Source organism: Euprymna scolopes, chromosome 30 (assembly GCF_053919585.1).
Source record: "Euprymna scolopes isolate OS-2025 chromosome 30, ASM5391958v1, whole genome shotgun sequence".
NCBI classification, from domain to species: Eukaryota; Metazoa; Mollusca; class Cephalopoda; order Sepiida; family Sepiolidae; genus Euprymna; species Euprymna scolopes.
Window position 1 is genome coordinate 36,699,966 of NC_136511.1, and position 17,521 is coordinate 36,717,486.

Consider the following 17,521-nt stretch of genomic DNA (forward strand, 5'->3'; position numbering starts at 1 on the left):
CGAAAATATGGGTCAACAAGGGCAGTACATGCAGACCATCGAATATTTTATTTATCAAGTATTTTTTTTTGTTTTTTTTTTTAAAGAAAATCAAATTTTACAATCTTTAGGGATAATAAATAAATAAATTGACTTCTTTTAATAAAGAGAATGTGGGAAATAATAAATAAAATTAAATTAAGAATAAATAAAAATAAGAAATATATATATATGATGTACTTACCTGTAGTTGGAAAATTATTTTACACAAAAAAATCACATAAATGAATCAAATAGTATTAATTTTATAAAGAAAATAATTTTAAAGCAATTTTGAGTTTTCGAAATGCCCCAACCAATGTTAAGAACGGCTTTCTAAAATCTCGCAAGTTTTAATTATTTAGATTAACCTACCTTCAGACTGTTTTCAAAATGGCGTTGTGAGATTGTGGCTCATCCTTCAGCTATAAAATCTGATTTTCTTATTTAAAAATAAAACTACTTAATCAATTTCCGAGATTTTTGGAATATGATATTTTCTTTCGCCCATGGATACGTACATCATACAATTTTTTCTTTTTTTTTTTAGAATGGGAAATTCTGGACAAGTAACAGATATTTTGATCAACAGCAAAATTTAATTCTTGATCTATGTGCCATTTAAATAATTACAAATGGTTAATAATTTCAAAATTGATTGTTTAAAATGGTCATTATTTTAATTTTATTTATATTTTTACAAAACCCTCAGTAAAAATAAAATGCGAGTAAAATTCATTTTTAATGGATTCAATTTTTTATTGAATCACATTTGAAATATTCACACAATCTTTTTTTTTTTTAGTTAACTTTAACTGTCTACCCCCGAATTATAATTTGCTTGGTCACGTGAGGGTTTGAAAATTAAAGATTCAACCTGATGAGTCTCGAACAGCTTTTTATCTACGTGAATACTCATTCTTTCTGTCATGAAAATTGTCTCTATGTTAAATTGGTTTTTCTCCTTTTCAAGTAAACTCGATATAATGATGTCGAGAAGATATTTAAATACTGGCGTTGCCTGGGTGTTTGGAGGTGTTTGTTGAGCAAAAAAAAAAAAAAGTGATAGTAGGTAGGCTGGTTCAAACCCATACCGCAAAGGAGGAAAAGAATGTGAGAAAAAAAAAATCGTGACGTCTTTGCTGTTGCGCCCATCGCCAAACCGGAAGTGATGAATGTTTTAATTAAGGCTAGTCAATCGAAAAGAGGGGGTGGCTTTCGAAAATATTGGCGAAAAAGTGCCCTGTTGAGGGTGAAGGAATTAATATTTTTAGCCAATTTTTCTATATTTGTCGTCCGTTCTAAACGATACCGATCTCATGAAAATCCGTCGCCTCTGTCGAAAGTTTGGGCATACATACATACATACATACATACATACATTTAAACAGACAGGTGAGATTTATATTATAAATATTTTCAAATATTGTGAAGTAGATATAAGACGTTGATTTCTATATAAATGTATTGACATTCAGCTATGGTCCTGGATATGACCTTAAACTATATCCGATGATGAGGCCCCAGCTTGCGGGCTTTGGGGAGTGTGGAGCCACCCCTTTAATTGCCATTGCTCCCAAGTCCACTCTGACCAGAGTGGTAGTACCTATTAGGGTCCCAACTATGGGTTAAATAGAAACCGACTTGAAAAAAATATATATTCTATCAAAATTTTTTTTCTTAAATCACTGGATTCGGCATTAAATAACCTGAAAAGGGCTGATGTGCTGTAAATGCAACCAACCTGACATTCAGTTAATTCTGGGTTGTAGACATTTTTGTGGAGTTGAAGGCAATTTAAATTTATTTATTTGAAAATATCCGAGAATTAAAAAAAATATGCATGACTAAAAAGTCATTGTTTTAAGCTACAAGGATTATTCAATATCATCAGAACTTTTCGGTATAGGGATTTCTAATACAGATAGAAGCTTACTTTGTTCAACGTAGTCTCCCAGCAAAATCACACACTTTTCCCATCTGTGTACCAGCTTCCGTATCCACTCAGTGCAAAAATCTTTGGACTGATGTCTAAGCCAGTTGCTCACAACACTTTTGACTTCATCATCACTTTTAGACTTTGTGCCTCTTGTGAGCGCTTTCAAGGCGCCAAACAGGTGAAAGTCCGAAGTGACAAGGTCTAGGTTGTAAGCGGGATGAGGGAGCAGTTCCCAGTCCAGCTTGTTGATAGTCTGCACCGTTTTGGTTGCTGTGTGAGGCCTTGCATTGTCACGGTGCAAGATCACTCCCCACTGATGACCCCTGTGTTTGTTTTTAATGTCTTTCTTGACCCACTTTGGCAGTTCACAGTAATTGAAAACTTATTAATATTAATAAGAGCCAATATGCATTTGTGTTCATATTACAAGGAAATTTCAATGAGAAAGGTTGGGAATATTTCAATGGGTAAGTTTATACAGATTGGCAGACGATAATGAGTCAATGAGTTGTGTGTCTGTCTGTTCGCTAATGTTTGTGTGAGTTGAGGCATTACAACAGGCTCATGACTCAATAGAGAGACGCAGAGAGACGTTGGTCTTGGAACTTCTACTGAACAGGTTAATTGAAGAAAAATCTGGTTTTTAAAGCATCCAAATGACTCCCAGAAATATCATTTCGAATAAATTCAGATAATCATCTGATTGGTCCAAAATATTATTATTTGCTTTTATTAATTCATGCCTGCTCAAATTTGATTGCAAAGAAACGAGTTGAAGGATTTTGGACACCGAGGTGAAAACATCAGGGCTACAAGCCAGTCACCAATGCATGGGAGATGACGACATGGCCAGAACGAGAAGATTAGATGAAAGAAAAAATCCATGAGACACAACATTGGGGTAGATGAGCGGGGTAGCATGTGGTGTTATCACAATTGCACTGAAATAAATCGAGCATTTCCGCTTTGAGTTTGAATTATATCAGATATGATATTATCAATTATATCAGATATGATATTATCAATTATATCAGATATGATATTATCAATTACAGTAATGACTTCATATTGTATGAAATTACTTGATATTCATGAAAATTGTTTTCAATTCTTCTTTGAGATAAAGTCTTGATACAAAGACGCTATTTATTTCCGCAAAGCAATGTGATAACTTGCGACGATCTCCTTTTTCATCATGGTCGCACAATAATAGTTTTTGTTTTCAAAAATATACTGCAGCATTTACTAATTGTTTCAATTTTGAAGATTCATTAAAAACAATTACGTTATTTTTATTTTATATTATTTCGATTGTTTGGACTATTATTCTCATCTTGGTTGTTTTTTTTGTTTTTTTTTTTCCACAACGTTTTGGCCGATCTTATCTCCGACCTTCTTCAGGTGCATTCACACTGGATGTTATTGGTGAAAAATGTTTTATTATTTTTATTTCCCAACGAACATAGTCGTTAGAAATTCAAAACACAAACAGCGTCAAGTCTATTTCTTTTATTAATAAATCCTGATTCATTCCCTAGTTTTGATATCCATCCATAGCCCTTGAGCCCCTGGAGAGGCATAGGCCATCTACAACTTTTTGTAGATGCTTTTGTAGCGAGGAGTTCTTTTACAGGGCGAGGGTGCTGGCCCCACGCCCAACCTTCCCAGAAGGTACATACAGCACCTAGCCTTCCCAAATGGTTCCCCATCTGGTACTGGCCAGGCTCAACATTGCTTAACTTCGATGATCTGGCGAGAACCGGTGTGTCAACGTGATTGTGCCGTACATAGTTTTGATATGATGTTTGAATATTTTTTTTTCACTATTCACCAATGACATTCAGTGTGAATGCATCTGAAGACAGTTGGATGTTACATCGGCCAAAACGTTGTGAAAAAACACCAAGATGAAAACAATAGTCCAAACAATCGAAATACAAAAATAATTATCAATCCTCATCTCAAAAATATTCAAACAAAATTTCCAGCAACGGTATAACTGGAAATGTTTTCTCAATCATTAAATCATTTCTCTCCGATAGGCTCATAAGAGTAGTGGTAGATGGACAAAAATCGGAGGCCTGCAATATAAATGCTGGAGTCCCTCAGGGGTCAATCCTGGGCCCAACTCTCTTCCTGATCTACATCAATGACCTCCCTAAACACATACTTAAATCATTCGTTGACATCTATGCTGATGACACGACCATCTACAGCAACACATCAAAGGCTGTAAATGACAAAGTTCTCTCTGATTCTCTCTCCTCTGATCTCGAGCGCGTGGTTCAGTGGGGGAAGATGTGGCTGGTTACCTTTAATGCATCCAAAACCAAACTCCTATCCTTACATCATCAACGCTCTGATCCCCATCTGGCATCAATTGTGATGGATGGCTCTCGTCTGGGTGAGGCCCCGTGCTTTGACAAGCTTCTGGGTTTGACCTTTACTCCTGATCTGAAATGGAACACGTACATCAAGTCTGTTGCCAAGGTCGCTGGAAAGATGGTGGGATCCTTCTACCGCTCCAGAAGATATCTCACTACGGATGCAATTCTCTATCTAAATAAAAGCCAAGTACGTCCAAGGATGGAATACTGTTGCCATATCTGGGCAGGAGCTGCTAAAAACAGCCTATCCTGCCTTGACAGAGTACAAAATAGACTTCGTGGCTTAGTGGGGGATGCCCTTTTCTCTACCCTGCAACCTCTCTCCCACAGAAGAGACGTTGCGAGCCTGTCCTTGTTTTATCGTTATTTCCATGGCAGATGCTCGTCTGAACTCCAATCTCTGGTCCCCCCTCGCCAATCTTTCACGAAAAACACCCGTCTAGCTGAATCGACTGTGAAAAATTTCCCCCACTCTATATCTGTGCCTAAATCAAAACGCAGGTTCCATGAACAAGCCTTCTTTCTTAGAACTGCACGCCTGTGGAACTCTGTTCCGTCTGCCTGCTTCCCTCCAGACTACAACTTGGTTGTCTTCAAGTCCAATGTTAACAAATTCCTAATGAACCGCCCCCTTAAGTAATAAATATATCAGCAAATCTCCTCACTAACGTAATGTACTTGCAATAACCCTTATCCCTGAGTGGCTTCCGGGCCTTGATAAGTGGTGATCACTGTGTAAAAAAAAAAAAAAAAAAAAAAAAAAACATTATAACAATTATATTATCACATAAACCAACTATTATTGAAAAAAAATTTTTTTTATGTGTAAGACATTTTCATCTACAAAGTGCCAGACTTTTTTTGTACAGGCATTTGAAATTGTCGTAGACTTTTGAAAATAGTATGTTATTGCTATACATCTTCTGAGATGACTGACAAATTTTTATGATTTCAGGTTCAAATGAACAGCTACAGCAGCAATTGGAATACTCCCTACTAAAGCCTGATTCTCACAGCTGGTGAATTTCAAAAATGCAATCTGGATGCGAGGATATTTTGGAGGAACGATTTGCAATGAAATTCTGTTTTAAACTTGGAAAAATGTCACAGGAACGTATGGAATGCTTCAGACTGCTTTTGGGCCATCTTGCATGAATTGAGCATCAGTTTTTGAGTAGCATAAGTAAGTCAAGGCAGGTAGGGAGTCTGTGAAGGATGATGAGAGGTGTGGGAGGAGTAAGGAAGTCAGAACACCAGAGTTGATTGGCCAAATAAAGAATTTCATGGATAAGATCCGTTGTGTGTCTATAGAGACAATAAGTGCACAGTTTGATGTCAGTGTGGAAACTGTACACACAATTATTCATGAGGAACTAAAGATGCGGAAGATTTGCATAAAGTTTGTTTCAAGGGTGCTCAGTGAAGATCAGACTATTTGACCAAGATGGACATCAGCACGGTTCCTCACCCTCCCTATCGTTCAGGCTTTGCTCCCTGTGACTTTTGGTTATTTCCTTAGCTGAAGGAAAACCTTAGAAGCTGTCATTATGAGACAATTGAAGACAGATGAAAGAAGCTGTGGCGAGGGTCACTGACAAGTTGTTGGAACTTTACAACAATTGTATTGCAGCCAGAGGAGATTACTTCGAAAGGGACTAGACTTTCATGTATGTACTATCAATAAAAGTGCCTTTACAAAAATATGTCTGGAAATTTATTTAAGGCACCACATATCTCATGTTGTTTGTTAAACATGAATATTAAAAATATTGAAAAGTATAATAAGACAACGACCGACAATAGGGAGTGTTCACCGGTACATGAGTTCTGTTTTAGGCTCTTATAATCACGGAAGGCCTAAGAAAGTTCAACAGCTATACTGGTTACCCAGAACTACTCGCACAACAAGATAGTTTGGTCTTGATTGTCTACACAGGGACAGGGTTTGAGGAGGGATTCTGGTTATTCGGTTTAAAAAAGAAAAGTCTGCTGATCCAAGTGTGGTCCACGCCATGTTGTGATGGTATTTGACCCACAGGTCATAGCCCTCTTCTTCCGGTGCTGATGTAGGCACTCCTCTTCTGAATGATGTCTCCTGAAAAAATAAGTTGACCATCTGGTCTAGTATCAATGTTAACAACCTTACAGAAGCAATAATTAAAAACTCCAGTCGTTCATATTTTTTTTTTATAAAAATTATATTAACAGAAACTATAGAACTACAGAGTTCTAATATAATACAGCTGTACAAGGATAAGTGTAGAAGTTGAAATCAAATCACTTCAGAATCCACAGTTCAAATGTATCGTATCATCTGTGACCGATAGTGCTTTCAGCTAGAGAGACAGTTGCTCATGGTTCCAAAATAGACTTTTCGTAACAAATACGAATCAGTCGACAGTTAGTTTGAGGATCGATCAGCTACAACGATCTCATGCTTTCTTCCTGTCTTTAGTTTTATTTCTTGTCGGCTTGGCAGTCAGCTGACTGGTCAGAGCGGGAGTGGCACGGCGTGGAGTTGGAATTAACTAAAATTCTATTTAGTGCCCGTTCATAATCAGGAAGTTAGAAAAATAATTCTGCATTCCCAATCGGTGGTCTTGCCAATCTGTAATCTTGTCTTAACTGCTTGATTCATGCAAGATGGTCCAAAAGCAGTCTGAAGCATTCCATACATTTCTATAGCATTTTTTTTTTTAAGTTTAAAACAGAATTTTATTGCATATCGTTCTTCTAAAGCGTCCTCACATCAAGATTGTTTTAAACTTATGTAATGGGGGATGGGCTGGGTCTAATACTCTCAGGTCCATTCTAGCCAACTGGTGATCGCTGCATCATATTCCATTCTCTACTGATTGGTCTAGTATCAACGTACATGATCGCTCCTCTAGGTAGTTTTCCATCAAGGTGCGTCTCACGCCGAGAAGACCTTGGGCGGATGACCTCAGGTCCAGTTACTAGTCTCGGTTATAACATAAACATTGTTTCACTACCATTCTGTTGAAATACATAGTTTTATTAGGAAAACAATATTAGTATTAATATATTATTATCAATCTCAAATCCTCTTAGCTGAAGTTATCTTCTTGTTTTGGTTTGCATGATTGACCAAATAAATAGAGTTAGCAAGGCAATTGAGAATTGCCCGGGATCGTTCATGTAATAAATCTCCAACTCTGCTCCATTATAACCGTTATTAATGTAAAATTCGACCACCAGAGAGGGTTGGGTCACAAAAGTAAGATGATTCCTCGGAAAGATGAAGTGACTCTTTGGAAAGGCACGGTGAAAGTTGAAGTAGCATCTTGAAAAAAAAAAAAAAAGAAATATGTAAATTATGAGCAATACGATCAAAGAATATCCATCAGGTCACTGTGTTCTATTTTCACTTATAACCCCTTATACACCTATGTTTTAAGAACTCAGGTTCTATTTGTCTGCTGACAATATCCACTCAGATGTTGATGTTCATAAAATGGTTTATTATAAAGTGAAAACAGTCAGAGAAAACATTAGAGACAAGTTCTTTTGTATGTATCATGACAGAGAGAGAGAGAGAGAGAGAGAGAGAGAGAGAGAGAGAGAGAGAGAGAAAAGACAGACATGTAGATAACCAGATAGCTATTCTAACTTTACTTTGTAACACTGTGCATGTTGCCTCTCTCACTGGAAATGACACTCTAGAAATAGCTTTTCTTCTTGAAGTCTCGCCAGCTAAGAGGTAGAAAATCTTTACTGGTATGTCATATGGTTTAGCGATTTCGGTCCGGAATCACCTTTGACTCAAGTTTTTTCCATTTACTTGAACGCTAATGTTCATTTATAAAAACGGTTTATTGAAAAAGAGGAACAGCAAAATATGGGACAGAGAGAAACGCGATGAGTTACAGAAATTAGGAATTCATGATTTCTGGAAAATCTATAATAATGTGGTGATTAATAGGCAATCAACAATTTCTTTGCTATCCAACAAACATCATCTGTCTCCAACTGAACTCTCAACTTTGTCATAAAGTCACAACTCATGAGTGTCGTAAAAAATTCACCAATTGTCGTTAAGTCAAGCTTTGTGTCCGTCAACCGTTTGTCATTGCCACTCCTCAATGTTATAAAACATATATATAGAAGTTATAAAAATATATATGGCAATTAAGCTACATAGAATATTCCACATTTCATCCACACTAGGATTTGTCAGGCTTTTTTTGTTAGCGCTAGAATTCGTCAGGCTTATAAGCCTGACGAATCCTAGCATGGATGAAACGCGGACTATTCTGTGTAGCTTAATTGCCATATATATTTTTATAACTTACTACCTAGCTCTCCCTATGTATTGAATACTGTTGAAGTAAATACATAAAGTTTACGCATAAAAGTATACTTTCGTATATTAATTTATGTGATTAAATGAAGTAGTCATATATATATGTTTGATGACACAAGATTTATAAATTGCTTTAAAGAAAATAGCCGGCTAAACCCGGGGGGGGGGGGGCTTTCACCAACAAACTCATCAAGAGTTAATCATTGGGCTATGGAAAAAAATAAATAAATATAACATAAGAGCAGAGATTTATGGGGGTGCATGTAAATTTTAATGAGAGAAAAAAAAGACGAGTGGGAATATGAATAAAATACAATTATGTAAAATATGTGTACAAGTGGGGACAAAGGGGAAAATTAGAATACATCCCTAAATAAGTCTAATGACTGGAAGAATTCTGTCTGTCGACAGAGAGAGGGCCTACATGAAAGAATGGAGACCGACTCCAAAATCCGCAAGTGATTCATAGTCAGCCTTTACATCCAATGTGAATATGCCTGGTTTCAAGTAAAAAGAAAATAGAATTTCATTTCCTTTCCTGTATAAATTTTAAAATATACTCACAAATAAAACAAGCAACACTAAACTAGAAGAACACTGTAAAGCCAAGTACGTCCAAGGATGGAATACTGCTGCCACATCTGGGCAGGAGCTGCTAAAAACAGCCTATCCTGCCTTGACAGAGTACAAAATAGACTTCGTGGCTTAGTGGGGGATGCCCTTTTCTCTACCCTGCAACCTCTCTCCCACAGAAAAGACGTTGCGAGCCTATCCTTGTTTTATCATTATTTCCATGGCAAGTGCTCGTCTGAACTCCAATCTCTGGTCCCCCCCCCCCCCCCGCGCCAATCCTTCACGAAAACACCCGTCTAGCTGAATCCACTGTGAAAAAATTTCCCCCACTCTTTATCTGTGCCTAAATCAAAACGTAGATTCCATGAACAAAGCTTTTTTCTTAGAACTGCACGCCTGTGGAACTCTGTTCCGTCTGCCTGCTTCGCACCTGACTACAACTTGGATGTCTTTAAGTCCAACGTTAAAAAATTCCTAATGAACCACCCTCTTAAGTAAACACTTCATTAAATCTCCACACTAACGTACCGTACTTGCAATAACCCTTATCCCTGAGTGGCTTCCGGGCTTTGATAAGTGGTGACCACCGTGTAAATAAAACAAAAAAACATGGGGGGGGGTCGAAAAGAATGGAAAGAAAAAGCAACGAGATCAAAATAATGCAAGATTGAGAGTAAGAAAACTTAAAGAAGTGGAACATATGCTAAAAAAAATAAAAGAAAAAACACTAAGCAGACTGAATATAGATATCAGCAGCATCTGGGAAAATCTAATTTTAAAGAAAAACAAAATTTGAACAACCCCTCCTTAAAATTTTGACGGTAAAAAGAAGATAATCCTGTCAAACTTTATTAAAGTAACCTCGCTTGTCAACCAAATTTTTTTTTTACACATATGAAACCACAGTGAAATAAAACAAAAACTAAGAATATGAAACCATCTATGGAGCCAGTAACTTTTCTCCTTTCTTTTCCAAGATGGCGACTGGCATGCCTGACGAAGGTTAGAGGCTACACCAAGTGAAACGTTCAAATCAGAAATAACGCTCAAGATGAGAACAATAGTTCAATCGAAACAAGTAATACAAACAATACTGATTCAGTTCAACTGGTAATGAATAGCATTTTTTATTTTTGTAATTCTTAAATGGAAGAAAATAAGGCAAAACATTCTGTGAATATAAAGAATTTATTCATAAAATCCAGAAATATATTTTTTTAATGTTCATTGTTTCTTTTAGTGCTAACTAACAGACTAAAAAGATCAGATTTTTTTTTTGTGTTTTGTTTTGTTTTTTTCACAACCTATAATATTAAAAAAAAAAAAGTTTTAATCGGGTAAAAAAGGAGAAACAAGAGAGGGTAATAATACTTCCCATTGACGTTCCTCCAAACAATCAAAGCATTCTAATGAACAAAAAACAATGGTGGTTGTTCAGAATTCCCCGTATATTAAAAATCAAAAATACAAAAAAAATCTTTATGATCTACATACCCATCATAGAAGAAAAAAAAATCATATTCCAAAAATCACATAAACTGATCTAGTAGTTTTTTTATAAATAGAAAATAAAATTCTTTTTATGATTAATGGTAAATTGTAGCCATTTCAAATTTAACCATTAAAGCTAAAAACAAAGAAAATAAATCTCAAAAGTCTGAATAAAGTTATCTCCCTTCCTTTATTCAAGATGATAACGTGAGACACTTAATAAAATTTTATTTTTTTAATTTAGTTAAAACAAACCAAAAAAAAAAAAAAAAGGAACTACTTGATCAATTTACATGATTTTTGGAATATGACACTTTTGTCCAGTCAGGAGTACGTACATTATACAGATTTTCTTTATTTGTTTTTTTAAAATAGGGGAATCTGGACAAGAATCAAAAAAGAGGTAATAATAGTAAGACGTGATAACTATGACTTTGTTGGAATTTTTTTTTTTTTTTTTTTTTTTGATGATACTGAAAATCATTTCATCTTTAGAATCAAGAAATCTCATTCAAATTTTTCTTTTAAAAAAATAACATTGGTCTAGGGAGTTAGAAAGGGCACTGAAATGTTTCGTTTAAAATTAAACAAATAAAAAAAAAAGAAAGATGGTCGATGATTTATTTGGATAACAAACAATAAAGACTGGTGGTTGGCAAAACATGAAGGGATTAATGTTTTAATGAAAAAATTAATAAAAACATAAAAATGAAATCTTTACATTGCTTTTGGTCATCTTGATTTTCTCCGTGCCACTTAAGCGACGCCAGAGTGCAGTGAAAATTGCACAAGCCTTCCTTTACTATAAACTCCACATCGCACGGAGATTCATTCAGGGATTATCCATTGTCTTGCATGAGAGAGGGAGACTAACCAACACTTGTTCAGAATTTCCCCCATATTAAAACACAAAAATAAAGATATGTATGATATGCATACCTGTAACAAAATGAAAATATCATATTCCAAAAATCACATAAATTGAGTCGTTTTATTTTTACAAAGAAAATCATTTTTAAATGATTAATGGAGAAATTCATAGATATTACAACAAAAATTTCACAAGTTTGAATTATTGTTGAGTTATCTCTTGTTTCTTGAGATTATTTTCAAGATGGCAACGTCAGACAGTTGCTTCTCTCTTCCTAATAAAATAAAACTACTTGATCAATTTACATGATATTTTTGTTTTGTCAGGGGTACATATGTCATATAGATTTTTGCTTTTTAATATAGGGTGAATTCTGGACAAGAACTCAGAAATCATTTGGAAAATTGTTGTGGAATTCAAGAATATCTTTGCAGATTGCCATCAATCAATGGTAAAACATTCAATGTTTGTGCACCATGATCTTCGCTCAATTATTGCGGTTAAAAGTTCCAATCATGAAAGGACAGTATTCTATGCCAAAAGAGTCTACATTTTAATTGATTTTTCAGTCATCATTGAAAAATATGTCCCCTTACCAATTATCTGGATATGACTCATTAAATTCATTAAAATAAACTGTACTAAAGTATGTTATTATAATCATAATCAAAGTCTTATGTCAGCTTAAATGCTATTTAGGTACAACTGACAGGTTTTTCAGTCATAATTGAAAAATATTTTCTACTAAAAAATATCCAATAATAACAAATGAAAATTGGCTAGTTAGAATCAAATTTTGATATGTCAGCTTAAATGCTATTTAAGTACAACTTTTAAAATCCCACAATATAGCTATAAATGTTAGCTTATAATGCCAATAACATTGTACAATAATAACAAATGAAAATTGGTTAATCAGAATCGAATTTTGATATGTCAACTTAAATGCTGTTAAAGTTCTATTTTTTAAAATCCCACACTATAACTTTCATTTATACATCATCCATTAATTAATGGTGAAACATTCACTAAGTTTGTAAGCAATGATGGTCATTGTGGCTAGGAGCTCCGATCCCAAGAGGACAGTGTCTTTCTCCACAAGACTCTTGGTCATAATATGAAGCCTAGCAACCCTTCGGTTGACCTATATAATCAACAGAAGCACTTTTTTCATAGTTTTGTCATGTTGAAATAAATTTCCAGCTAGCACCAAAAGTTGGTATTGAGCAATTGAAAGATATGCATAGAAAGCAAGCATTTTGTCATTTTGTTTGTTGCTACGAACGTAACTAACATTACAATGTTGCTACGAACGTAACTAACATTACAATGTTGCTTAACTCAAGTGATCTGACAATGATTGGTGTTTCAACATTGCAAACTGTCACATTTACTATGCCTACTTATGAATTGTTTACAAGCTTAATCAGTATTAAATAGCTCAACAAGAGTTGATACGTCTTATGCCCACAAACTAAACTTAGAAGAAAGTAAAAATTTGAAGAAAAAAAAATCTTAACTCCTTATTTGGTATTAAATGCACTGAAATTCCAAGAGTTATTTTATTAGTCATTATTAGTCTTATTCAACCAAAAAAAGGAATAGTGCCACTTGGACATAAGGGACTACTGTTTAGGACCATATCTACAAGAATGAAATTGTGGCACTAACCCTAGGTTGGGTTAACCAGCTTCCTCCAAGGGAGGAAGTTCCATGGGAGCATGAAATTCACAAGCGGTCTCCAGTCACATGAATATCCCTGTTAGGAGAGATGACAACATTAGATTTTTGCAACTCTTGCAGGGAGGTGTCGTCGTCCTACATGCAGCACCTAGTATTCCTAAATTGGTCACCCATCTGGTACTAAACAGGCTTAGTGTTGCTTAACTTCGGTAATCTAGCGAGAACCAGTGTGTCAACATGATTATATCATATATCTACAGAACACTATGTAGGGAGTTGAGCAGCAAGATGTCTGTTCACATTACATTTACATTTTTGCATGTCAGTACACTCAGGAAGCAGGAAACCGGCAGAAAATTACAAAGTCTAGCAGTCCAAGGGAAGAAACTACAGTAGAAAACCGGGATACGGTGGCCTAGGATACAGTTTTGTCAGGTTATGATGTGGAATACAATGTTTTTCCGGCCTCTGGTTACGATATTTGCTGCGCTTTATGGTATTATTTGTTATTTTTGATTATATAAATGTGTATTATATACTGTACTGTATTTTGTTACTAATTTTTAATGCTGTATTTTGGGGTTCTACTGTTTGTTTTTTTTTTTTACACAGTGATCACCACTTATCAAGGCCCGGAAGCCACTCAGGGATAAGGGTTATTGCAAGTACATTCGATTATAACGCTTTCCAACCTCTACAGAGAGCGGGATTTGCTACTTGTCAGGTTAGTCGGAGATATTTGTGTTGAGGGGGAAGAGGCCTATTGTCCAATAAATTTGTGTTGAGGGGGAAGAGGCCTATTGTCCAATAAATTTGTGTTGAGGGGGAAGAGGCCTATTGTCCAATAAATTATCCAATTTAAATAAAACAGTTTTTGTGATGATGACATTGCAAAAAAAGAGAAAATAAAATTCTCTCAAATTAATCCTTGTTTTTATATTTTTTCGATTTGATCAACATTTGATGGATTGTTTGTATCCGAACGCTCACCCTCATCAAAATGTGGCGTATATACTTCGATATCATTTCAACCAATGTTCTCTCTGGCTTTCTTAAAATGTTTTCGATATTTATATTTTGATGCATATTTAGTATTACACATTTTAAAAAAAATAAAAATACAAAAAATGTCATATTCCAAAAATCACGTAAATTGATCAAGTAGATTTTTTTATTAAGAAAATAAAAATTCATGATTTTTAACGATTTTAATACTAAATGTATCCATTATAAGGCTGATTTTGATCTCGATAGTTCGAATTGAGTTATCTCCCCCTTATGCTGGATAAAAAACATGGTTGACCAAAAATTATACTCCTTGCTTTGTCATAAAATTTCATTTTCTTAGCTAAAAAAAAAAAAAAAGAAAACTACTTGATCAATTTATGTGATTTTCGGAATATGACATCTTCATTCCATGACGAGTATGTACATCATAAACATTTTTCTGTATCTTTGTTTTTTTAATAAGTGTAATTCTTGAAGAAACATTAATATTTTCACCCCGTTTTTTTTTTTTTTTAAATATAATCAGGAAAAATGTGACAATAAATCACATAAAACATCTGTGTTCTTATATGAATTCAAAGGAATTGCATCTAATTAGGATTCCTATAAACCGTTGCTTTTATATTTTTCATCAACAGTTTCATAATAATAAAGTCCAATTAAATGTTATGTTGCTCAACTATTATTAGTTAGTGTAGTATGGATTTGAATTCAATATGGGAGCTATTAATTAACAGTCTGCCCATACGCTGGCAACTAATACAGTAATTAACAGAGACAACCTTTATTTTTAATAGCCTGTGTGTAATTTTTAGAAGAATCAGTTAAGGATTTCACTTTCATTTTAATACAACCATAACTACAATGAGGATCTCTTATTTTCGTCAAATTTGAAAATATTTTCAAATTTTCACCAGCTATGGGAAAATAACTCCACTGCCTTGTGGGTGCCTTGGGAAAGACAAAGGCTAAGAGAGAAAACCCCGACAAAACATCTGGTTTAGAGTCCCGATACGCAGATGGTAAAGCACTGCAACACCTTTCTGTCGGACTTTGTCTGCAATGCTGAGAAGGAGACTCTGGTAACTAGGCAAACCTAGTTCTCCTTATCACCCATTCAGACCTGCATCCGGAGAGGTAATTCCAGCTAAGACACAAGATGCAGAACGCTATTGTCTCATTTGACACACGGTTGCCATTTTACATACAATAATCCTATTAGTGAGTTTTGTTAATAGGAAGCAGAATGTTTAAAATGACTCTCGAATTCTCCAGGAAATGGTTAGTGTCATTGAAAATTTTTATCAAACAAGAATATCCTAGCACTATTAGCCATGTATGTATGCAAGAATTACAAAAACGTTAGCCAATGCCAGAAGACAACGTTGAAAAAAAGATTCTAGAAATTTTCGTAAAACAAGCAAAAACTGATTCCAACAAAAGAGAATCAATTGTCTTTATGGTGGTAAAAAAATAAAAAAAAAAAAAAAAAAAAAAATCAGCATTTGAAGAAAATCCAGGTGAAAAGTATATTTAAATGGAGAAAAAAATTACTGTGATTGTCCAGAGAATTCTCCCTAAAAGATAGAGTTCTGAAATATGTTCTTGTAACCAAAAATAATATCTACTAAATTATGTTGGAAATAATATATCCAAATATTATGAAATTTTATTGAGTAGAAAAACCGCTATTGTGTTTTTAGTTGATTTCTATAGACTAAAATGTTGATCATCATTCAAAATTGGCCAACATTTTAGCTTCTGAGTTATGTCCCTTGTCGTTGAAATCTTACCGTCTATGTTTAAACATTTACGAAAAATGCAATTTTCCCCCATTTTTCATAAAAATTACTTTCAACTACAAATAACTTTCTACTCTATGAATTTTTGTAATATTTGGGCATATTACTATTTTAGACATGACAATTAAGTAATATTATTTTTGCTTAAAACAAAATATTTAATAAGCCACCCATGTGGGGTCCCCCTCCATGAGTGAACAATTTTGGGGCAATTTTACCCATATAAGCAACCTAAACTTATCCTGGAAAATTCGTTTTGACAACAGTTTACTTTCACCATGACTAATGTTTGTGCAAAATTTTTAAAAAATTCAAGGCATGGTTATTGAGAAAAGTGCAAGCAACCAAATGGGAATGAATTACTAGGTCCAATCTCTCCTTTGTCGATGGACTAAAAAAAAATCGATCTGTCAACTATCTTAACAAACACCAATAAAATCTTAGTAATCACTTAAAAATGATTTTCTTTATAATTTTCATATAGCGTGACTTCTGGACAAAAAACACAATTTTAGCATAAGTGACAAGTAATGAAGGCTGGAGAGAATATCTACCAACAAAATAATAATATGACTTTTATATAATAATAGTATTATTATATATAATATATACATAATATGATATATATATGATATAATATATATATGATATATATATAATATATATATAATAAATATATATGATATATATAATATATATATAATAAATATATAATATACAAATAATATATATAATATATATATAATATACAAATAATATATATAATATATATATAATATACAAATAATATATATAATATACAAATAATATATATAATATATATATAATATACATAATATATATATAATATACATAATATACATAATATATATATAATATATATAATATACATAATATATATATAATATATATAATATACATAATATATATATAATATATATAATATACATAATATATATATAATATATATAATATACATAATATATATATAATATACATAATATATATAATATACATAATATATATATAATATAAATAATATATATATAATATAAATAATATATATATAATATAAATAATATATATATAATATACATAATATATATATATAATATACATAATATATATATATAATATACATAATATATATATATAATATACATAATATATATATATAATATACATAATATATATATATAATATACATAATATATATATAATATACATAATATATATATAATATACATAATATATATATAATATACATAATATATATATAATATACATAATATATATATAATATACATAATATATATATAATATACATCATATATATAATATATATATAATATACATAAAATATATATAATATATACATAATATACATATAATATATATGATATATACATAATATACATATAATAT